Raw genomic sequence first — 23,812 nt, 5'->3', positions numbered from 1 at the left:
TCCCGAGCCACCTCAGATGGTGAAAACCGATGGTTGAAATCCCCCATGACCAAAAGCCTGGGGGTATCAACCGCCACCCCGGCTATTACGTTGAGGAGCTCGGGCAGGGCCGCTACCACGCGGCCGGGAGCAAGCCCACCTGCATCCCATGACCCCACTTCACAAGGAGAGACTCACATCTGGCTATCTGAGGTACAGTGGCCTCCCTAGGATCAAGACCTTCCTTTATGACCCCCCCTCCTGGCCCAACCAGGTCTCTGTAATACCCGCCAGGTCCGCTCCCCCGTCCTGAATCAGCTCGCAAATGAGGAGGGTTTTGTTGACCACGGACCTGGCGTTGCACAGCATCAGCCTAAGGCTCGGGCTCTGAGGCTCTGGACAACCCAGGGAACGAGGAGAGCATTGGGGACCGGAGCACGCCACCGCTTGAAGACAGCGGGTGCGTGCCCCCACAACACGATATGGCCCCCAGCTCCCACCATCTCTGCCCCTCCCACCCACAGTACTGATGGAATCGCCCTCTTTGGAAAAAGTGACTGTGTCAACTTCCAGTCCAGGTTGTTAAATAAACTAACACTCAGGAACAGTGGATTTCAGAAGGGACAATTTCAACAAGGGCTACTCAGGATCACACAGGCAGAATAAAGACAGTGCAGGATGGTTGGCCCAAAGACCACCCACCCACCAGTAAGGAAAATTGGGGTGGGGGGGAGGGCACTTAGGAAACAGTGGCATGTAGAGAGAGCTCTCCACTGATCAAAGAGGAAAAAAATAACCTAAAGGCAACAAAACACAGCTTTTTTGTCTCCATCAGAAGAAAATCAAAGGAAAGGCAGACTTTACCTCTTTGTTTGCTTTGATCTTGTCCTCAAAGGGAAGCTAGTTGGTCAAAAGGATCTAACCAGGATAAAAGGGGCCAAAGAAGTTAATTGTTGGTGATGTCCCCCAGGTATCTTAAGTCACCAGCTATATTGCAAAATCTCAAAGGAGCTGTTCACCTCAGAAGCTCTAACGATATGGGGGAATGGCTGGACCCAGAGAGGCTGCCTAGGGAACAGCCAGAGTCTGCAGCTGCCCAGTGGGGAGGGGAGGGGGGATGGAATGAAGAATTTAGATAGGATAGGATAGGATAGGATAGGATAGGATAGGATAGGACAGGACAGGACAGGACAGGACAGGACAGATTTATTGGCCAAGAATGATTGAACACACGAGGTGCATAAGCTCTCAGTGTACATACATAAGGATATAAGACATAACTGTTAATTTCAGTTGGTATACCCTCAATTCAGCTTAAGGCTGGAATGTCTCCACTATTTTTAATACTGGCAGGTATGTTTCATACAGGCCACCCAGTGGAAGGATTCGTACAACATGCTGTTTGATTGCTGAAAGAATCTGCTTTCTGTGCTTCCCAAACACATAGCCTCAGTTTACACAATCTGCTAAACCAGATTAGCAACATATAACATACTATGTGTAATATTACACTTCTACACTTGGTGTGTCCAGTCAAAAAAAAGAAATTGAGAGGAAGGACTGGGGAGGGGCGATTGGAGGAGGAAACTGCATCAGGAAAGAAACAGTGGAGGAGGAGGGGGTCTTTGGGCATGCTGGAAGCTGGTTCCTGTGTCCCTATGCAAGAGAGGAGTGGGAGCAAAACAGGAAGTCCCTGAGGGGTGGGACAGAGACCTTGGGGACAATGCTGAAGGAGGAGGATGACCTCAGCTTCTAGGGCTGAGATGCCACAAAGCTCCCTTCTGTTCAAGGTCTCCGAGATGCTCCTCTAATATGTGCTGATTTCCTAAAATGACTTTCAGAAGTGGCACCTTCCTGGATCAGCAAAGCCTCTTCCCCCAGTTTTGCAAACTGACAAAGTAGAGCAGCTCTTGGGGGGGGGGAGGGGAGAGATCAGCACAGTGCCAGCCAATAGGATGACCTCACAGCCTTCGGGTTCCTGGTGTGGCTGCCCCTCTGCGACCAACCAGTGTCCACCAGGGCCCTTCTCAACAGCCTGCTTCTGGCCCTTCTCAATAAACTGGGGGCCCTGCTTCTGCGGCTGGCAGAAAGGAAAGTCCGCTGCAACCCACCTCAGCTGTCCTCTTGGGCCGTCTGGTCCCAAGGAGGGAGGCAGCAATAATTGCAGATGGTCGACTGGCTCTTACAAAAGAGCAGAAACCAGCCAGCCAAATATGAATTGAACTGAATTGAAGAAAATTTAAAAGAAAAACTAATGTAAAAACAAAGAGCAACTTTGAGAACGTGAACAACAGACTGAATAACTATTGGGATCATTTTTGGCCTGGGATGCCCCGTTGCTGTTAGATACCAATGTTAATGGCCATATTGCTCTTGGTCTCTTGTGCAGAGAGAGACATTTTTTTTTTTTTTTTGCTTTAATTTATATGCCGCCCTTCTCCGGAGACTCAGGGCGGCTTACAATGCGTTCAGCAATAGCCTTCATACTTTTGTATATTTATACAAAGTCAGCTTATCGCCCCCACAATCTGGGTCCTCATTTCACCTACCTTTGAAAGGGCCTGGTGGCTCAGCAGACTGATAGCATTGTGATTAACACCAGCTGTCTGCAATTACTGTAAGTTCGAATCTCACCAGGCTCAAGGTTGACTCAGCCTTCCATGCTTTCTAAGGTAGGTAAATTGAGGACCCAGTTTGTCGGGGGTTTGTATATTTATACTTTGCATAAATATACAAAAGTATGAAGGCTATTGCTTAACGCATTGTAAGCCACCCTGAGTCTCCAGAGAAAGGCGGCATATAAATCAAATTTTAAAAAATAAATAAATGGAAGGCTGAGTCAACCTTGAGCCTGGTGAGATTTGAACTTGCAGTAATTGCAAGCAGTGGATGTTAATAACAGTACTTAGTCCACTGTACTACAGGCTCTTATGTCCAAATTAAGGTGTTCAAATGTATGCATTCATCAGTATGTTAATCCACAACACAATTTCCCAGGCAAAACTATTGCAAACAAAATTGGAGGTGGGAAAATTCCTCTGTAAATGCAGCAGCAGCTTCCGCAACCATCTCTTACCTTCTACACAAACATGATTTAGAAAACAAATCAAGTCAAAGGGTTCCAAAAATGCAATAGACCTACCTCTACTGGCCAAGAAGGGGAGGGCAGGGGGGCTCCTTTCTGGTATCCTTCCCCTGTTCCACTCTTCAATGTGAAGACAGTCCAGAATTTCTGACTGCCCCACTCCATTTCCATGACTAGCTTCCCGCTCTGTGCCTCGTCAGCACTGCCACATCCGGGCTACAAAAATTCTTATTATCTTGCTACCCAGGTCCTCTTCCTCACCCAGAAAGCCAGCTCCATGTAGTGCTTAAGGCCTCATGCTGGAAACCAGGAAATGAAGCCAATTTAGGAGGGGGGGGGGAAGAAGGCAGAGAACTGTGTAGTCCTTGCTGCTCTCTGAGCTTGGTTATATTATTGCAGATATTTCATTATCTGCAATACGTGTGAGTGTGTGTGTGTGTGTGTGTGTGTGTGTGTATGTGTGTGAAGGACAAACACAGCAGCAGTAGGCACCAAGACTCCCAGCAGGGCCCCCCAAGGAGAGAAGTTGCCCAGCAGGCACTTCGGTAGCCATGGAGGAGGAGGCTGGGGAAAGAGGCTTTTTTAAGGGACAGGGGCAAAGGTGGCCGTGTGCATGCTGAACCTCATGGAGAGAAGATGGTATCAGATTAACAGAGTTGGAAGGGACCTTATAGGTCATCTAGTCCAACCCCCTGCCCAAGCCCAAGGGTGAAATCCAGCAGATTCTGGAGAACTGATAGCAGAAATTTTGAGCAGTTCGGAGAACCGGCAAATATTACCTCTGGCTGGCCCCCGAGTGGGGTGGGAATGGAGATTTTGCAATATCCTTCCCCTGCCACGCCCACCAAGCCACACCCACAGAACTGGTGGTAAATATATTTAGATTTCACCTCTGGACCCTATTTCTGACAGATGGCAATCCAGTCTCTTCTCGAAAGCCTCCAGTGATGAAGCTCCCACAACTTCTGAAGGCAAGGTTCCATGGGTTGATTGCTCTCATTGTCAGAAAGTTCCTTCTTATTTCTAGGTTGAATCTCTCCTTGTTCAGTTTCCATCCATTGCTCCTTGTCTGACCTTCGGGTGCTTTGGAGAATAGCTTGACCCCCTCCTCTCTGTGGCAGCCCCTCAAAATATTGGAAGACTGCTATCCTGTCTCCCCTGGTCCTTCTCTTACTTGTTCCTGCAACCGTTCTTGGTATGTTATCAAGCCCTGAGTCTCCGGAGAAGGGTGGCATATAAATCAAGTTAAAAAAAACAAAACTGATTGACCAGAGACTGTCAGATGATGGCACTCAACATGCGACTGAGAAAGGTCGAGGATCCCTCAGACCACTAACGGAATTTCTGACATGACTACATGAAAGCATTCTGAAGATCTGGGTGCCGATGCCCAGTTGAGGTGGGACTTTCAGTCAGAAGATCACCCGGTTTATTATTCAGGGCGAGAAAACCCGCCCATCAAAGGAGCAGCATTGCTTTCCGAGGAAAAACAGCACAATGCAATCACTGACCAGATAATAGCAATTAGACTTCACTGACAGCCCTTTAATAGGACAATGATCCAAATTTATGTTCCTCAGCTGGAGCTGAGGAAGCAGAGGAGGAGGAGGTCGAGAGTTTTATCATCAGGTTCAATCTGAAATCAGCCGACCATGTACTGGGAGGAGAGGCCACTAGTTGCTTGAGAAGGCCGAAGGTGGATACAGGAAGGAAGAAAACCTCACCTGGGGGTTGAGTCAGAGCCAGGTGGGAGCCCAGCAGGCGCTCGGGGGCGGGGGGGAGGTTGCTTTGGGCGCACCACAAGTTGTTGGCACTAGTGTTTATTTTTTGTTTTGTTTTATTTTTATGCTGTGAGCTGCCCAGGGCTCCTCTTATAGAAATAAAGACAAAATTAATTTAAATTGGATTACACAATACAGGAAATGGAGATAAAGCAGGAGAATCATTTTTCATTTTTACCTATCCCATGATTCCTTCATGGTTAACCGTTGTCCAAAAGTCTTTCCTGGGCACCTTGTGACTTGACTACCGCAATGAGCTCCCCATGGAGTTATCCAGAAGCCTCAGCTGGCCCAGAATGCAAGATGCTCGTCTCTGCTCCACGAGCTGCACTGGCTGCCAAATTTCTTCCAGAACAATTCAACTTGCCAGTCATTACCCGTGAAGTCCTTCATGGCAGTCCTTCTGGGTACCTGAGGGACTGCTTGTGCCCTCAGGTATCTTCCTGGCCAATTCAATCTGGCAGGATTGGTGCGCTCTGGGCTCCTTTGATTAAGTAATGCCCAACAGTGGCCTTTCTCTCTGGTAGCAGCCCTCTAGAATGAGGCCCCACCCATGGTTCGAAGACCCACCCACCCATGGTTCAAAGGGGCCTAAAGACCCAGCTCTTCTGAGTAGTGCAAGATGCTTATTGTTGTTTCCTGGTTTTCACTATCTTTTGCCTTTTGCTTTTATCATTTAATTGTTTTATTGTTCTCTGTAAATTTCAAAATTGCCCAGAGTCACTTGGAATCATGCAGTGTAAACTTTTTGTTATAAAAAAATTAAAAACCAAAACAAACCTTCTATGTTATAAATGCTACTGGCCAGGAGGAGGCGCTATGAGACCTGTTTTTGTCTTTATTGAAATTTATCAGGCATAAATTTAAACTCATTTTCCCAGATTTGCCATTGTGACACAGCGGTTAGAATGTAGTATTGCTGGCAAACTCTGCCCACAGCCACAAGTTCAGTCCTGATGGGCTCAGGGTTGACTCAGCCTGCCTTCCTTCTGAGGTCGAAAAATGAGGACCCAGATCGTTGGGGGAAATATGTAAATAATGCTAACATTGTAAACTGCCCCGGGTAGTGCTGTAAAGCACTGTAGAGCAGTATAAAAATCTAACTGCTATTTGAACTCTAGGCCCTCGATGACGCTACAGTATATCAAGTTTTTTTCTTGTCTTAGCTGTGAACTGCTGGAGAGTTGGAACTGGGACATACATCAGGTCTCAAAATCCGTGGCTCTCAATAGGGACCAAACTGGTCACAGATGACCTCCTACTAATGAGGAGCAATTATAATGTCTGTACACAAAACCCTCTTAAGGGGAAAGATCTTCCAGCACAGTCTGAGAGTGTGCAAAAAGAGGCCATAAGAAACCTGTGGATGTGGACTTCACCAGATGGAGCACACAGAAATCACATTAACCGTATTATTGAGACATGGAGATGGAAAAGCTCAGTTATATTACCAAAGATATGCCCAGATGCTATCTCTGGACCACATCACCCACCGTGTATGTGCAGTTCCAAGTGAAGCTAACCAATGTCCACAATTTGATTTTGAAGAAATGTTACCAGTGAGGAATTGCTTTTGAAGCCCTGAACTTCCCTGTTAAGGAACCATAAAAACTGTGGAATAAAATCAAGAAGTGGACAAGGAAGGAAGCTTAACACAGCATTTAAGAGACTGTTAGAAGCCTGAAGAAGCAATCTTAGAACAAGACCCGAGATGGAAACTGATGCATACAAACCAGGATAATTTCCCAAAGCTCTCCAAACTCAAACTGGTGTGCTAAAAGACACCAACCTACAGGTGGAAACTGCTTCAAAGAACAACACGCAAAGCTGAAAGATGAAATTCTGCACAGTGGAGATATCAACCTCCAAGATTCCTCAGAGAATCTTCCCTGTTTACAAGAAAGTTTAGAAGACAATGTTAGAGAAATGCTCTGGTCACTATGAAGTCAGAAGCCCACAGGAATTCAAGGAGCAACAGAAGAATCAAGAAAGATGCTAAATAAACTCTGGTGGTCCTTGCTGCTCTCTGAGTTTGGTTGTTTCCTTGCAGAATTTCATCACCCAAACTAGTGAGCATCATCAGTGACTGGCATTGATGATGTTGCCTAGTTTGGTAATGAAACATCTGTAAGAAAACAACCAAACTCAGAGAGCACCTTTTGACCCTCCCTGAGCTACAAATATTCTCTTTTATTGGTAACTAAACTATGCCAGCAAATCTGTAGAACAACTCAGTGGGCAACATGGATCAGATACCTATCAGCAACAAAAGGAGCAGCAGTCAAAACGTATGCCACAGACCAGGATTTGGTAGGGTAACTTTGGAAAAGATATTCATATTTTTAAACATTTATTCAATTAGGCACCGCCTACTTTCAAACTGACTCAAGTACATTGCACAATAAAACCAAAAAGGCAAGCTCTATGGAAGCTAAAATTGGACTTTGAAGAAGCAAGATAGAACACAGATGCTTTTAAACTTTGCTGATAAAGGAAATTCCTGAGAATATCATGAATAGCCAAGAAAACCAACGAATGGATCATAAAACTAATCAGTCCAAAGAACTTACTTGAAGCACAAATTACAAGGCTCAAAAATCATATTTTGTACCCAATATGCAGAGATCGTGGGGGGGAGGGATTTGGTATGGCAGTTACGGCACAAGGCTAGGAACCAGAAGGGTGCGAGTTCTAGTTCTGCCTTAGGCATAAAGCCAGTTGTGTGCCTTGGTCCAGGCACTTCTCAGTCTTAGGAAGAAAGCAAGGGAAGCCACTTCCAAAAAAAGGTTGCCAAGGAAACTGTTGTGACTTGTCCAGACAGTCCCCAGGAATCAACACTGACTTGAAGGGTCCAAAAAAAATGCAAAGACCCAGCCACTCCGTATTGCTGGTCTCAACTGCAACAGTGATGGGTCCACATTGGAAGAGCCCAAAGGCCAGTCTGGAAACAGATGGTGCTGAAGAAAGTTTATCAACATGGTTAAGGGTTGACACTGACACAATAAACACACAATATAGTCCATCACAAATGAGACCAAGGCAGAGTCTGGATTAGGAGTGTTTCCCCAGAAGCCTCATGGGCAAAGTTGGCAATTCTGGAGGACTCCCACTGCACTGGGTTTCTCCAAGGCCATAGCCAGTGGCAATGGTCCTGAAAGACACAACCTCTGTGACCACTTTGGAAGTAGCAGCTTCCGCAATCTGGGCTGCTATCCACCATGCTGCCTGGCAGGATCGATGCCCGAACTCGTGAATCTTGGCGAGTTTATCTCACCAAGTTGGAAAGAATAGAGAGCTAAATGGGGGGGGGGGGGTAGGATGTAATGCTCATCTAAGGTTCAATAGACTTGAGAGACTATTACAGCACAACCTGCACAAAGTGCTGGTGAAGTGGGATGACGAATCTGCCCCCTTTGTGGCAAAGCAGCCACGGGACTCCCCATTGAAAGGCCGGCCAAAATGGAAAAAAATTGGCCGCCCAAAATGGAAGGGGCCATTCCTTCATGGGAATTCATTTTCAGGACTCTCTCCCAAAACCCAACCTCTTCTGTATGCATCCATGCCCCCCCCCCCCACAGGAAGATGTCCCTGCCCCCTCGCCTCAGTCCCAGCAGAGGGTGCCTCTCTTTCACCCGATTTCTAACTGATCATCTGACTGACTGTTTTTTTATTGTTTTTCTCATTTCATGTTTAACTGACTGTGGGCTCCCCTGAGGGCTCAAACTGAGTAGCCCCAAGGGGTGCAAATGACACAAAGAGAACCAGATAAGTCGAGGGAATGGCCTCCTCCATATTTTTCTTCATTTTCCTCTCCAACATGAGATCTGATGTAGCCAGCATTGCTCAGAGAAGGACACAAAGTAAACAGGGGGAAACCAATACTCAGAAAACATTTTGATTTGAAAATAAATAAAAAATAAAAAAATCAGAACAACTTTTAAAAATTCTTTGAATATGACATTTGGATTACATTAAATATGTTTGCTTTATTTCCCCTCCCCCCCAACACAAATCCATTAAAGCAGTTTTCATTACTGAAACATAAACCACTGAAATATGGCAATGAGAGAAATGTAGGAAGGAATACAGAGACCATAATCTGAACGTTACATTCAAACACACTCATATTTTATCAGAAGAAGATTTTGATTGGAAGAAGCCTGTCAATATTTTAGTTCTGAACTCACATTTGATAGTGTCTATCTTCTATCTTATGAGGAGGAATTTGTGGGATTTCATTTTGGGGACCTAAACCAAATTATCAAAGAGACCAAATTTTCCAAAGCTGCCGCAAGGAACAATGGCTGGTCTCCTTTCCTTTGGCTGCCAGCTAACCAAATAAATCTTGGCACAAAGATGAGCCTTGCAAACAAATTTCTGCTTTTTAACTGGCACTAAATGTGGCAGAACCTGACTCTTGGCAGAACACCCCCCCTCCCCCAATGAGCCACTCCATCCACCCAAAATGCTCCCTCAGCTTTGGTCTCCACCCTCCCACACTCCCAGATATCCACACATTTAGGAAATCTATTCTGGCATGAGGGATTCTTGAGCCTCTTTGTGTCTCTCAGGTTTTAGGAACACTGTAACCTACTTTTTTTTTCTCCAAACTCTTAAGGGCTAATTGTTTTAACAAGAATTCTAATTTGGAGATTAATGTGCATTGCTTTAATTTTGTATTGTTTCATGCTTTTCATTGTTGTTGACCAACATGGAAGATAGAAAAAAGCAGAAAATCAGCCATAGGTTAGCAACAACAATTTGCATTTTAGCCTGCATTTTTTCTTGTTTGGCTCCAATGACATAGTGGAAATGCTGTACATGCACTGGACTGACCACCATCTTGCCACAGCTGGGCTGGCATGGGACATGGGTCTGGTTGCAACATGGCTGTGGACCCCAAAACCAGAGGTGGACAGTTCTGGGATGGAAGAGACACTCAGAAGGAGTGGATGCCAGAGAAGCATGAGTTCAAAACATGCTTCACTCAGCCTTCTAAATAACAAGGCTGAGTTCATCCAGCTGTGACCTTGGCTGCTGCTTCTAGGACTTACTTTCTGGGTGAATTGGAGGAAAATCCTCTGGTTTATGATCCAAACATGTTTCAAAAAGGTCTCCCTGAGTTTAAGGGCCAAAGGGATTTTATGCTCGTGTGTAATGAATGCTTTTTTCCAACTTCCGTGATGTTTAGTTTAAACACTGCAATATACACACGTTCTTTATTGTGCTGTCACTAATCTGTTACTTCATTTCTTTGATTTAAAAAAGTGCACGGCAGGATGTATTTGTGGAGCCAAACAATGGACTAGCAACCAAACTACATACCTGTGGACAGTCCAGCCAGCCAGGTCCCCCTGCTCATCCCCACTTGACAGGATAGCAGAAGTAAGAGCTCAACTATTTCCCCCCTCCCCCCAAAAGACAAGGTGCCGCAAGCAGGACCCTCTCAGGGACCTCGAAATCCCCAGGATGAATAAAGAGAAGAGGAGCTGCAGCTGTAACAAGCACAGCACAGCAAAACAAAACCTAACCTCACAGCCACACTCCTCCTCCCCACACTTGGCATCATATGGAGAGCAGGCACCAAACACGCAGCCCACGATTTGTGGGCAGCCATCAAAATGCAGATGCGGAATTGAAAATGAGCAAATTCTCAGACTCGGGTGCTTAGTGACACCCCAATCCCTGAAAGGATCCATTTGGGAGAATCTCCCCCCACCCCTGCCCCACAGCAAAGCAGGGCTATTGCTTTCCCTGAGCTGGGCTCCCTGTTTCATTTGATCAAAACATTTTCTGGCCTCCTACCCTTTCTCTCCAACCCTGCAAATAAAGTTGCTCACCTTTCCATCCATACACACACACACACACACACACACAAACTTGGCTGTGAGTTCTGGTCAATTCCCACTCCTGTTCTGTCCTGAAAAGCTGCCTGGTCAGTCTCTGGATGCCCTGTGGAGAATCTGCCCTTCTTTCCTGGAGCTTGCAAGGAACCAATGGTGCTGTTCCCCACAGAACAGCAGGGTGAGGGTGACCCTCTTGCCCAAACGGGGTTGGGGTTGGGTGGTGGTCTCCAAGCCCTTCTCTCAGAAGGGTTGAGGCACAAGCCCTTCCCACCACAAACAGGGCCTGCCTCTTCCTTCACCCTCTGTTCACACCCCAGGCCCACTGCAGTTCTCCTCCAGGGCTTCCGGCCCCAGCACTTCTGCCTTCAGAGAGAGACCTAGACAAGTCCGACTAAGGAGCAGAGCCTGCTGGGGCAAGCCAAGGTCAACTGGACCCTTCCTGCCCTCTTGCAGCCCAGCAAAGGTCCTCCACACACCTGTCCTCCAGGTACCTCTTGAAAGCCCCCCAGGCCTACTCCTGTCCCCACACCTGTGGCCGCAGATCTCCGGCCTTTCCGGAAACTGCATCCTCCTTGGCCTGGGCCGAGGATTTAGGCAGGGAGCCGGGGCGCTTTGTCCGGCCTGGCTGTGATTTGAGATGCCTCCAGCATCCTTCCTTTCGGCGGCCTTTCTCTTCGGGGCGTGAGGAATAAAGACCCGGAAAGGGCCGCGGGGGGGATAAAGCACTTTCCCCGCTCCTCCCAACAGGCGCCCGTCTCGGCTTCGGATGGTTCAGTTGGCCAAGCAAAGAAGCCTGAGCCACGGTCCGGGCCGCTCTCTGCCCAACTCCGGACCAAGCCGAGGCTCCCGGATCCCCCACCCCCACCCCCACATTCTCGGCTGCTCTGCCCGGCGCCCGTAGAAGCAGCCCTCCCTCCCGCAGCCCGAAAAGGCCAGGCCCGGGCTGGGCACCGCCTCCGCCCCCCGGCGCCTTTCGGGAAGCGGCTCTCGCGGGCGGCGGAGGCTGCTCCGGCTTGCAACGCCCGAGCGGCTCCCTGCCTCCCGCGCCCGGCCGTCCCTCGGCGGCTCCAGTTTCGGGAAGCGGCGCGGGCCGCGTCTGGCGGCAGCGAGCCCCGTATCCTGGGCGACCGGCAGTGCCGCCGCGGCACCTCCGGGAAAAGCTCCGCCGTCCCCTCTGTCACGCGCGGCCGGAGCTGGAGCCGGGGTGGGGGGTGGCGGGCAGAGAAGGCACAGCTGTCCATCTCTTACCTCCGATGCCTGGAAGGGAGCGGGACTCGCCGGCGCAGCTGCCCGTCTGCTTCAGGCGCGCACCGCCGCTGGCCGGGGCTTCCGCCGGGGGCACATCGGGGAGCGAGGGAGGCGGCCGGCCGGCACGGAGCTGCTTTCCCGCTGGCTGCGCCGCAGCCGAGACCCTCCGGGGAGAGCCGCCCGCCAGTCGCGGCCGAGCCTGAAGCCGCGCCACCCCCGCACCTGCCGCCCCGGGAAAGCTGGGCTCGGCCGGCAAGAGAGGCTCGCTCGAGAGGCGGCGCCTCCGGCCGCGGCTAAAGGGCAGAGCGACGCGGCGGGCTCGGGCGCTGCCGACGGGCGGGAGCGAAGGATGCGCGCCGCCGTTCTCGGCGAGAGGAGGGGGAGGAGGAGGCGCGCACGCGCGACGCGGCCCCGCGGGGGCGCCGTCACTCCTCTGACCCCCCCTCCACCGCGCCGGACCCGCCCCCTCAGCAGGTGCCGCTTCTGGCGCGGGGAAGTGGGTGGGAGGCCGGTCCCGCGCTCAGAGAGCCCCGAAACGGCGGCGGCAGCCTTGCTTCGCTTGCCCTTGCCCTTGGCCGGCGCCGAAGCCGCCCCGCTTCTCGCAGCCCCGCTCAGCCGCCGCCGCCGCCGCCGCCTGCCAATGGAGACTCCGGGACGAGGGGCAGCGGGCAGCGGGGCCGCTTCTCTGGCTGTGGGACAGGCTGCGCTCCGTCTGCGGGGGCCGCCCTGGGCAAGGTGGAAGGCCGGCTCTGGTCCGGGGCGTCAGCCGCGCCTCCCCCAACAGGGTCCCGACCCCGGTCTGGCTGGTTTTCCGCCTCCGTCCCCACGAGAGCAGCTAGTTGTGGGTCGCTGCCCCGGATGCCCCCCCCCCCAGGGACTCCGGCGGCGCCTGCACAAGGCGAGCGGCGCGAAGGGCGCTTCCCTGTCCCGCTCTCCCCTGGCCAGCAGCAGCGTTGTTAACGCGTGTGGATGGGGACTCTGGGCGAATGGGAGATGCTTCTCTTGCTAGAATTAGGCTTATTAAAGATGCTGGCAATCGCCGAGTACCGTCGGTTCACCTTCCCCAACTTTCCGCGGTGCTCCAAAAAGAGAGACTTGTAACCTGAGCCGCAACCTAAGCCTCCCAGAATCGTTGACGATGTACAAGTTTAATAAATTATGGTTTGTCACACAATCAGCCGGATGTCTGTGGAGATTTCTCAGACATCCAGGTCAGGGTTGTCCCAAAGGAGCTTTTTTCAGGAGGCAACTGGACTTTTTGGTTTTTTCTTTGAAGACGTTTTGCTTCTCAGCCAAAAAGTTTCTTCAGCTCTGACAGGATAGTGGGGAATGGAAGAATTTATATTTCTTGCAGATAGCAATTTCAAAAGAAAAAACAAGAAAGTCCAGTTGCCTCCTGAAAAAGCACCTTTGGGACAACCATGACTTGGAGAACTGAGAATCTCTACAGACTTTTAGCTATACAATTTGGGATGAAGACCCTTGGAATGGTGTGGGAGTGGGAATGGATTTCCAGAGGAAAAATTGCAGGCTACAGGAACCATTTGCACCACTCAGGTGACCCTGAGGACACAGATAAACCTCCAAGTGCTTCAAGGACCCTCTAAAAGGGTCAAAAAAAAACAACACCTAAAACCTTCCTCAAGAAGCCTTCCCTGGATCCAGACTCACTTAATAACTATCGTCCCGTCTCCAACCTTCACTTCATCGCGAAGGTTGTTGAGACTGTAGTGGCTCAACAGCTCCCAGAATTCCTGGAGGAAACGGAATACCTTGACCCGTACCAATCAGGCTTCCAACACGGTCACAGCACTGAAACGGCATTGGTCGCTCTGGTGAATGATCTCTGGCGGGCTCGGGATGGGGGTTGTTCCTCCATCCTGGTCCTACTTGACCTCTCAGCGGCTTTTGATACCATCAACCATGGTATCCTACTGCAGCGACTTGTGGGGTTACAGTGGTTTTCCTCCTACTTCTCGGGTCACTTTCAATTTGTATGGGCAGGAGGGCAGAGATCCACCCCGAGGCCCCTTAATTGTGGGGTGCCCCAGGGGTCGGTTCTCTCCCCCCTGCTCTTCAATATCTATATGAAGCCACTGGGTGAGATCATTCATGGCTTTGGGGTGAGATATCATCAATATGCTGATGATACCCAATTATACATCTCCACCCCAGACCACCCCAGAGATGCCCTTTCCGTGATGTCCCGTTGCCTGGAGGAGGTACGGGCCTGGATGGGCAGAAACAGACTCAAACTCAATCCCTCCAAGACTGAGTGGCTGTGGATGCCAGCATCTCGGGTTTCAGAGGATCCATCACTTTTGATAGATGGGGAAAAACTTGCACCTGTTGATAGGGCTCGCAACTTGGGTGTCCTCCTGGATGCTCGGCTATCCCTAGAAGACCATCTAACGGCCGTGACCAGGGGGGCCTTCACACAGGTTCGCCTGGTCCGACAGTTGCGCCTTTTCCTGGACCGAGATGACCTTCACACAGTCACTCATGCCCTGGTTACTTCCCGCTTGGATTACTGCAATTCCCTCTACATGGGCCTGCCCCTGAGATGCACCCGGAGACTCCAGCTGATCCAGAATGAAGCTGCACAGGTTGTTATGGGAGCCCCTCGTTACTCTCATATAACACCCCTCCTGCGTGAGCTGCACTGGTTACCAGTGGTTCTCCGGGTCCGCTTCAAGGTGCTAGTCTTCACCTATAAGGCCCTTCATGACTTAGGTCCGGGATATTTGCATAACCTTCTCCTGCCTGCCTCTCACCGTCCTGTTCGCTCACATAGGGCCGCTCTCCTCAGGGTTCCGACAGCGAGCCAATGTCACCTTGCTGTGCCCAGGGGTAGGGCGTTCTCTGTGGGTGCTCCCACCCTCGGGAATGAATTACCTACTGAGCTCTGGACGACTCCTGATCTCCACTCCTTTCATCGGGACTTGAAGACTTGGCTTTTCAAACAAATAGGAATCAGAGACTGATTCTGGGCTTTATTATTTACTACTAATTAATTATTTGGATTAAATTATGATTTTGTTGTACTTGTTTCTTAATTTGTGTTTGCCGTCCTGAGTCCTTCGGGAGAATGGCGGCATATAAATACATGTAATAAATAAATAATAAATAAATAAAAGGATGCAAATGATCAGCTGTCTGCAAGGAGTATAAATCCTTCCTTTCTCCATGATCCTGTCATGGGGAGCTGAAGGAGCTTCTTGGATGAGAAGCGAAATGTCTTCAGAAGAAAAAACAAGAAAGTCCAGTTGCCTCCTGAAAAAGCACCTTTGGGACAATCAGCAATCCAGGAGCCCTCAGACAGTCACTTTCACCACAATTCGCTTTCAAATCCCAAAAGGCTAGCTGATGAGAGCTAAATAGCTTGAAATAGATCTATACTAGTCCCCTTTTATTTCTTTGTCAGTAAATAATAATAATAATAATAATAATAATAATAATAATAATATATTATTATTATTATTATTATAATATAATTATATTATATTATATTATGAAGAACTATTATTGATGGATTATTGCCTACACTTTAGAACTTTAAAACAAGGCATTTGCAGGTGCCTGAAGGTGAATCTATAAGTAAACCAAGATCTAACTGGTCTTCTGGATGGACTAAATCATATGAAGAATGGCTTCCGGTTTTGGGTCTGGCTAGTCTAAAGAAAAGAAGAATTAGGGTAGCAGTATTCCAGTATTTGAGGGGCTGCCACAAAGAAGAGGGGTTCAAATTATTCTCCAAAGCACCAGAGGGCAGGACAAGAAGCAATGGATGGAAACTAATCAAAGAGAGAAGCAACCTGGATTTACAGTCAGGTCCAAAAATATTGGGACATCGACACAATTCTAACATCTTTGGCTCTATACACCACCACAATGGAGTTTAGATGAAACAAACACAATGTGCTTTAACTGCAGACTGTCAGCTTTAATTTGAGGGTATGTACATCCAACTCAGGTGAACGGTGTAGGACTTACAGCAGTTTGCATATGTGCCTCCCACTTGTTAAGGGACCAAAAGTAATGGGAGAGAATAATAATCATAAATCAAACTTTCCCTTCTTAATACTTGGTTGCAAATCCTTTGCAGTAAATCACAGCCTGAAGTCTGGAATGCATAGACATCACCAGACGCTGGGTTTCATCCCTGGTGATGCTTTGCCAGGCCTCTACTGCAACTGTCTTCAGTTCCTGCTTGTTCTTGGGGCATTTTCCCTTCAGTTTTGTCTTCAGCAAGTGAAATGCATGCTCAATGGGATTCAGGTCAGGTGATTGACTTGGCCATTGCATAACATTCCACTTCTGTTCCTTCAAAAACTCTTTGGTTGCTTTTGCAGTATGCTTTGGGTCATTGTCCATCTGCACTATGAAGTGCCGTCCAATAAATTCTGCAGCATTTGGCTGAATGTGAGCAGATAATATTGCCCAAAACACTTCAGAATTCATCCTGCTGCTTTTGTCAGCAGTCACATCATCAATAAATACAAGAGAACCAGTTCCATTGGCAGCCATACATGCCCACGCCATGACACTACCACCACCGTGCTTCACTGATGAGGTGGTATGGTTAGGATCATGAGCAGTTCCTTTCCTTCTCCATACTCTTCTCTTCCCATCACTCTGGTACAAGTTGATCTTGGTCTCATCTGTCCATAGGATCTTGTTCCAGAACTGTGAAGGCTTTGTTAGATGTTGTTTGGCAAACTCTAATCTGGCCTTCCTGTTTTTGAAGCTCACCAATGGTTTACAACTTGTGGTGAACCCTCTGTATTCACTCTGGTGAAGTCTTCTCTTGATTGTTGACTTTGACACACATACACCTATCTCCTGGAGAGTGTTCTTGATCTGGCCAACTGTTGTGAAGGGTGTTTTCTTCACCAGGGAAAGAATTCTTCGGTCATCCACCACACTTGTTTTCCATGGTCTCCCAGGTCTTTTGGTGTTGCTGAGCTCACCGGTACAGTCCTTCTTTTTGAGAATGTTTCAAACAGTTGTTTTGGTCATGCCTAATGTTCTTGCTATCTCTCTGATGGGTTTGTTTTGTTTCTTCAGCCTAATGATGGCTTGCTTCACTGGTAGTGACAGCTCTTTGGATCTCATCTTGAGACTTGACAGCAACAGATTCCAAATGCAAATAGCATACTTGAAATGAACTCTGGGCCTTTTATCTGCACATTGTAATTGGGGTAATGAGGGAATATCACACACCTGGCCATGGAACATCTGAGAAGCCAACTGTCCCATTACTTTTGGTCCCTTAACAAGTGGGAGGCACATATACAAACTGCTGTAAGTCCTACACCGTTCACCTGAGTTGGATGTACATACCCTCAAATTAAAGCTGACAGTCTGCAGTTAACGCACATTGTGTTTGTTTCATTCCAACTCCATTGTGGTGGTGTATAGAGCCAAAGATGTTAGAATTGTGTCGATGTCCCAATATTTCTGGACCTGACTGTAAGTAGAAACTTCCTAACAGTGAGGACAATTAACCAGTGGAACAGAAGTTGCCTTCAGAAATCGTGGATGACCATCACTTGAGGTTTTTAAGAAGAGACTAGACAGCCAATTGCTTGAAATAGTTCTCCTGCTTGAGCAGGGGACTGGACTAGAAGACCTCCAAGGTCCCTTTCAGCTCTATTCTGATTCTGATTCTGTCATCCTTTCTTGTATGTAAATGCTTGGAAAGCAGAAGAGGTAGTGCAAGAAGCTTAGAGAAGCAAGAAGCCAAGAGGGATTTGCGTGGATGGACAAGAAAAAAATAGGCCTTATACATTTGAATCATCCTGTAGTAATATTGGAGAAAGAGTCTGAGGGAGCTAGATATGTCTAGCCCATCAAGGAGAAGGATTGGGGAGTCCAGTATTTGAGGGCCTGTCATAGAGAAGAGAGGATTGACTTGTTCTCCAAAATACCAGAGGGCAGGACAAGAAACAATGGGTGGAAGTGTCAACTGTCCAATTAGTGAACCCAAAACAAGGAAATACTTGAAGGAGATTTGAATTCCCAAAAGTAAAACTTAATTGGGTACACCATATTGATACTGAAGAAACAAAACCAGCTCTAGTATTCCCCGCACAAATGCTTGCCCAGTTAAAATATACCTTCCCCTTCTCACCAACCCTGGGTGATCACACTGTCCAATTATGAGACATTATTTTGTTATGGGATTAGTCCATCTCTTTCTCAAGCACCTGCAAGGAAACCTTGAGGACTTCCATGCTCTGACGATCTCTATAAATTCTCCACATTCCATTTCCCCCTTCCCTCTCCCCAGTTCATTGGCAAATTGAAAAGTATTAAGGTTTGAAAGAAGCAAAGCGGTTCAATCTTGACAAGCTTGTTAGACATCCAACCTAGAAATAAGGAGAAATTTCCCAACAGAACAAAACAATGGAAGAGCTTCTTTGGAGTTGTGGCTGCTCCATTGCTGGAGGGTTTAGACTGAACAATCTTTGTCCGGGATGGTATTAAGCAAGTGTTAGACTAGAAGGCTTCTGAGGTCCCTTCCAGTCCTATGAGTTTTCAAGTAATCATATACTTGAAGGAAGAGGTGAAAGAGACATTTATTGCTTCTGGAGTGTTGAGAGCATAGGTCTAAAAATAATGGAATGAAATTTAATAGAGATGGACTTTACTCTTTGTTTATATAACAGAAATAAAATGTTAAAGCAATCCTGGTTTGCTACTAATACTTTCCCAAAAGATCTTGAAATACTGGTTGATGGCACATAGAGGCACATGATGGCAGCAGTTGGGTAGAGTTGTAGAATGGCAGGCGCCCTTCAGCTGCATGCTGAATCCTGTTGCAGGTCAAAGAAAGGAGAAAAGAGGAAGTAATTCATCACCACAGATATACTTCTGTAGGCAAACTTATCCCTCAAAACTGACACCAGCTGGATCATAGAACAACTCTAAAGAAATAGTGCAAGATCGCAAGATACCTGGCCAACTCTATGGAGTTGGACACAACTGAATGGATAATATCATCATTATCATCATCAGGCAAAGCTTTGGTTTGGGATGAAGACCATGCCATGATGAACAAGGTAAGAGTTGAGGTGGCTCCCATGCCAGGAGTCCCAGACAGCATAGCAACTCCAGATTTGGCATTATTATGAGTGGTGGTGGTGCAGTGCCAGGGCTGGGTGGCCCCTATAGAAAGCAACTGCAGGCCGACACAGGATAATGAGAAAAACATCTGTTGTTTTGGTGTCTGAGAGCTGGGTTTCCCCTCATCCAAACTATCCCTTGATTCTATATCCAGGTTAAGTTCCTGAGCATTGCTTCAAATACTATATCCAGGAAAATCAGATTGACTCAGAAGGATATTTTTCCTGTTAATGGGGATCTACTGGTTGCTGTGGAAGACAAGTGTCAGAATAGCTGTAAATATTGAAAATCATTTACCAAAAATAGCAGGCTTTATACTCAGTATTCAAGATGCCCAAAGTGTTTTGTGGTTCTTCACTGTTGATGTCCCTGCATCTGTAGGAGAGATTTCATAAGAAAAATGATATGGAAAGATATTTTTTGATCTCTGAAGAATCCTTTGATGTAGTTCTGCTATGATGTACCTCAGCCTCCAACTCCATCTTGAACATCTTCTGGAGGAAAAAACTGAAATGTCTCCTGCAGCTTGGTTTTCATCCTGTTGCCTAGAGAATGCCAAGCAGGACCTCCTCGTACATTGCACAGCCTACATGGGTGGTTATTGCAAGATTCCTTCCTCCCTGCCATGAGACCTCATTGCCTTAGCAAAGCTTATTTCCAAAACAAAGCAAGGAGCATTTTTATTTGGTCTTCATAGTATAGTTGGTTTATTGAGATACTGCAACAAGAACTATCATGGAGTAATGCCATTTTATAACTATAATTCTAACCCTCTGTTTCATATTTTGCCCTCCTACACTTCCAATCATCTCTGCCTCTTGCCATCTTTACCTTTTTCTATCTTTCCACCTGCCCTGTGCCAGAACCCCCCAAGCAGGTCAACCAGTGGTGGGTTGCCCCCGGTTCGTACCGGTTCTATTGAACTGGTAGTAAAACCAGCAGGAGGCTCCGCCCACCGACATTTTGATGTCATCAAAATGCTTCTGCGCATGTGCAGAAGCTTCTGCGCATGCGCAGAAGCTGCCCCATTGTGAACCGGTAGTAAAGGTAGGTAGAACCCACCCCTTAGGTCAACCCTGATTCTGCTGGCCCTTTTCACGGCCTTGGAGACATGGCTGTATTCCAGGCCATGAGGGTCCGAATGTCAGTCCATGAATTGGTCATACCAATTGCTCAACTGGTCATACTGAGGCTGTTTGCTGTTTACCTACCCCTATTTGTTTTGGGCTAATATGTTGTTTTTAATTATGATTGGCTGCCCAGGGTCACTGTTGAGATGGGTGGGCCATATAAATTAATTGCCTAATCCAAAAGAAGAGTTATAAAACCGAGTGACCAATTGTTTTGGGATTGACCTCAAAAGTACATGATTGGTTGGATAATGTTAATGACGGTGTTCTTTATTTTGATGGCTGCAAATAAATCCATTCATGTTTTTTGTCTTCCTTAGTTAAAAAATAAATTTGCTCGATAGTTAAATTGTTGTTGCCACAGGAAGCGCTAGTATGTATAAACAATGTAAACCTGTTGTTGCTTTAAAAAGTGTTGTTTTAAAATTGAACATATCTTTTTCTTGTCAAGCTATGAGTTGTGATTGCCACATAAGTGCTGGTGTGCACTAATAATATAAATCTAGAATCAGGAGGAATCCTGGATCATCTAGTACAGAACTTCCTTGCTTTTTATAAATGTCTCCTTCATTTGTTGCTATTACTGGATGATCTTTGGAAAGGACTAGACCAAAATTGTAGGATGGATCTGGAAGGGTTTTGAGGCAGAAATAGACTTGGTAGCTTTTGTTCATCTGCTGTTCTCCTTAGCCAGATTGCAAAAAAGACCCGTCTGGTGTTTTTTAAAAAACCAGCTGCTGAAAGTAAAATCCAGTTACCACCCGCACACAACAGACCCTTCCCACATGCTAGTTTTTACTAATAAATATGAAACCTGCATAACTAAGGATTGTGTAATTTTTCTGGGAAACAAAATAATAATTTTGAGTAATTATCAGCAACCACTTGAAAATGTAAAAGAAACATTTACGTTATTCAGCTATTACTTTGTAATATTGGTTGCTTTGGTTTTTAAAGTTGATTTTCAAAAGTGTTGCTGACGCACTAAATGAGGGATTAAAGCAGGCAGTTCTCCTTGGAGCTTCCGTCACAGAGATGGCTGGTGGCATTGCAATCTGACTCAAATCGAAGATGGAGAGGCGAGGAAAAAGACAGGCTGCTGTCCAGGTAAACAAAGTGAGCTCCTTGCCTGGAGGCTTCTGCCATTTACCACCAGACCAAACTCCATCTCCTCCCGTGATTGTCTTGATCCAATTTATGGGATGCTGATCAAGTTAGCCACCCTGACTCAGACCGCTGGGGGAGGAGGGGAGTGAGCTGAGATAGCACAGAGGCACTAGCTGCAGGTCAGAGGCCAGGCTCTCTCTGACCCTCCCTTTCCACTTTTCTGGTAGAAAAGGGGAAAGGGAGGCAAAGATATCTTTTTTTATTCACATCCTCCATAACTTGAGCCATCTCTTCAAGAAGAGACTGGACTGCCATTTGTCAGAAATGGTGTAGGGTCTCTTGCTTTGGCAGGGGGTTGGATTAGATGACCTATAAGGTCCCTTCCAACTCTGTTAATCTGTTATGGCTGAGGCACAGTTGAGAACTATGGGATTTCCATATTTCATCTGCCTCCTTTTTGGATTTTATCCTTTGCTGCAAATTGGCATGGACTTATTCGTGTAAAAGTTTTTTTTGAAATGCCTCAAATAAATTTTAAAAAATATTTCTGTTTGGGAGCCTCTTCGATATCAACTGCATTTAATGTATTGCTTTTCAAGCATCCATTGCAAATTAAAAATCGCTGAAGTGATGGTCATACCCTACTTTGAGAAAGTTCAGGTGATTCTTGATTTACAACAGTTCATTTAGTGCCTGTTCGAAATGACAGTGGGACTGAAAAAAGTGACATGACTGTTTTTCACACTTAACAACCGTTACAGCATCCTCATAGTCGCGTAGTCAAAATATGGGTGCTTGGTAACTGACTCACATTCATGACGGTCACAGTGTTCTGGGGTCATGTGACTACCTTCTGCAAACTTCTGACCAGCAGAACGGGGTCAGTCAACGGGGAAATCAGATTCACTTAACAAGTGTGGCACGAAAGGTAATAAAATGGAGTAAAATTCACTTAAAGCTGTCTCACTTAGCAACAAAAATGTTGGGCTCAATTGTGGTCTGTTAGGTGTTTTGTGCCAGCCATGGCAGTCTCTTCAAAGGCCACCAGATGGGGGCAAAGAGACACCTTTGATCCCACTGGTGGGTCAAGGGGCTCCGGCCCCTGCAGCCCCATTGGGGAAAGTTAATGGCCCTCCGGCCCCCTCACACACCTTGTAAGGGAGGGGCCAGGGGCCCCTATAAGAACCCCTGCACAGGGGCTGCTCCCCCCTTTTTACCCTTTCCCTCTTGCCTGCTCTTGTTCTAGTCTCCTATGGGACTGACCCATGGGCTCAATCCAGGCATGGATGCCTCCATGCCTGGGACCTTATTTTACTCCACTTTTACTTCTAAATAAAGACTTAATTTGATTGCATCCTTGCGTGCTGACCTTTTCTTGGAAGCGCCCCCAACAAACCATCGTTCTTTGTGAGATCCCTCACATGGTCGTAGTTCAAGGACTACCTGTAAATAAAGGAGAATATTTGTAGCTCATGCACCAAGGACCACATGAGAGGTCCTTGGTGCAAACTAGAAACACAAGTTTACAGAAAAAACCACCCAGAAGCTGCGTAAGGACTTTATTTAGACGAGCCCAAACACTCTGCAACAACCCAGAACAGCAGAAAAAGGAATAGAGCATCTATGCAACACATTCCAACAAAATGGATACCCACACACAACTTTATCAAAAAGTCTCTGACCATTCAACCCAATGCAGCACAACTAACACCAGCCCTAAAAAGCATCACACTGCCATACATCAAGAAGATCTCAGAAACCACCAATGAACTCCTACAACCACATGGAATCAGCACAGCACACAAGCCAACTAAAGCCTTTCAAAACTGTCAGCTCAGTAAATTGTACTCTTGGCAAGAGAAAAATGTCTCGAGAGCCTTTGTTTGCTGCATGAACTGCGTGGGATGGTCGATATTTAGTGTCTTTATTTTCTATTACTTTGCCCATTTTGTGGTCCTACCAATTCTTACTTACAGGCAAATTATATTTCTTGTAGATCTTCCCAGATAAACAGTCCTCAGCTATTGCTTTACTCCAGAGGAAACTCTACTCCACAATGCGGAGCCTTGCGATGGAGAAAAGAAGACTCGAAAGGGCTTAGTCGATGACCAATTGCATTTCAATCTCAGTAAAATCGTATTCATAATTTAGATTTTCCTTTGGTTAGGGTTGTTGTCATTGTCGTTGTCACGTTGAGAACTGTTTGGCCTTCTTCCTAGGGCTGAGACAGATAAATGGAATGGACCCAGAGTGACCAACTCTTCCTCTTTGTTCAGATAGTGTTCTTGGTTTTATAATTATTATTATTATAATTATTATTATTATTATTATTATTATTATTATTATTATTATTATTATTATTTAAATTTGTATACAGCCCTTCTCCCGAAGGACTCACTAGCTTCCTAGAAGAATTTTCAGTTCAAAATAATTTGTATTCAAAAAGTCTTGCTGCAATCATGTTGTTGCTCTGCTGTTTGGGCATTTTATTGATATACTACTAAAACT

General features: G+C 46.8%; 1 protein-coding gene across 1 annotated transcript in view; it reads right to left on the bottom strand.

Annotated features, from left to right (window-relative positions):
- Positions 1–12,122, bottom strand: part of FAM163B (family with sequence similarity 163 member B) — a 46,423-nt gene extending 34,301 nt beyond the window's left edge. Inside the window, exon 1 of the mRNA XM_070955630.1 lies at positions 11,940–12,122. The gene's annotated coding sequence lies outside the window, so the exon portion shown is untranslated. The remainder of the gene's footprint in view (positions 1–11,939) is intronic.
- Positions 12,123–23,812: the final 11,690 nt, after the last annotated feature.

Source organism: Pituophis catenifer, unplaced genomic scaffold (assembly GCF_029215685.1).
Source record: "Pituophis catenifer annectens isolate HBS135680 unplaced genomic scaffold, rPitCat1.0.hap2 SCAF_17, whole genome shotgun sequence".
Classification (NCBI taxonomy): domain Eukaryota; kingdom Metazoa; phylum Chordata; class Lepidosauria; order Squamata; family Colubridae; genus Pituophis; species Pituophis catenifer.
Note: the sequence above shows the minus strand (reverse complement) of the source record. Positions and strands in the feature narration are given on the sequence as shown.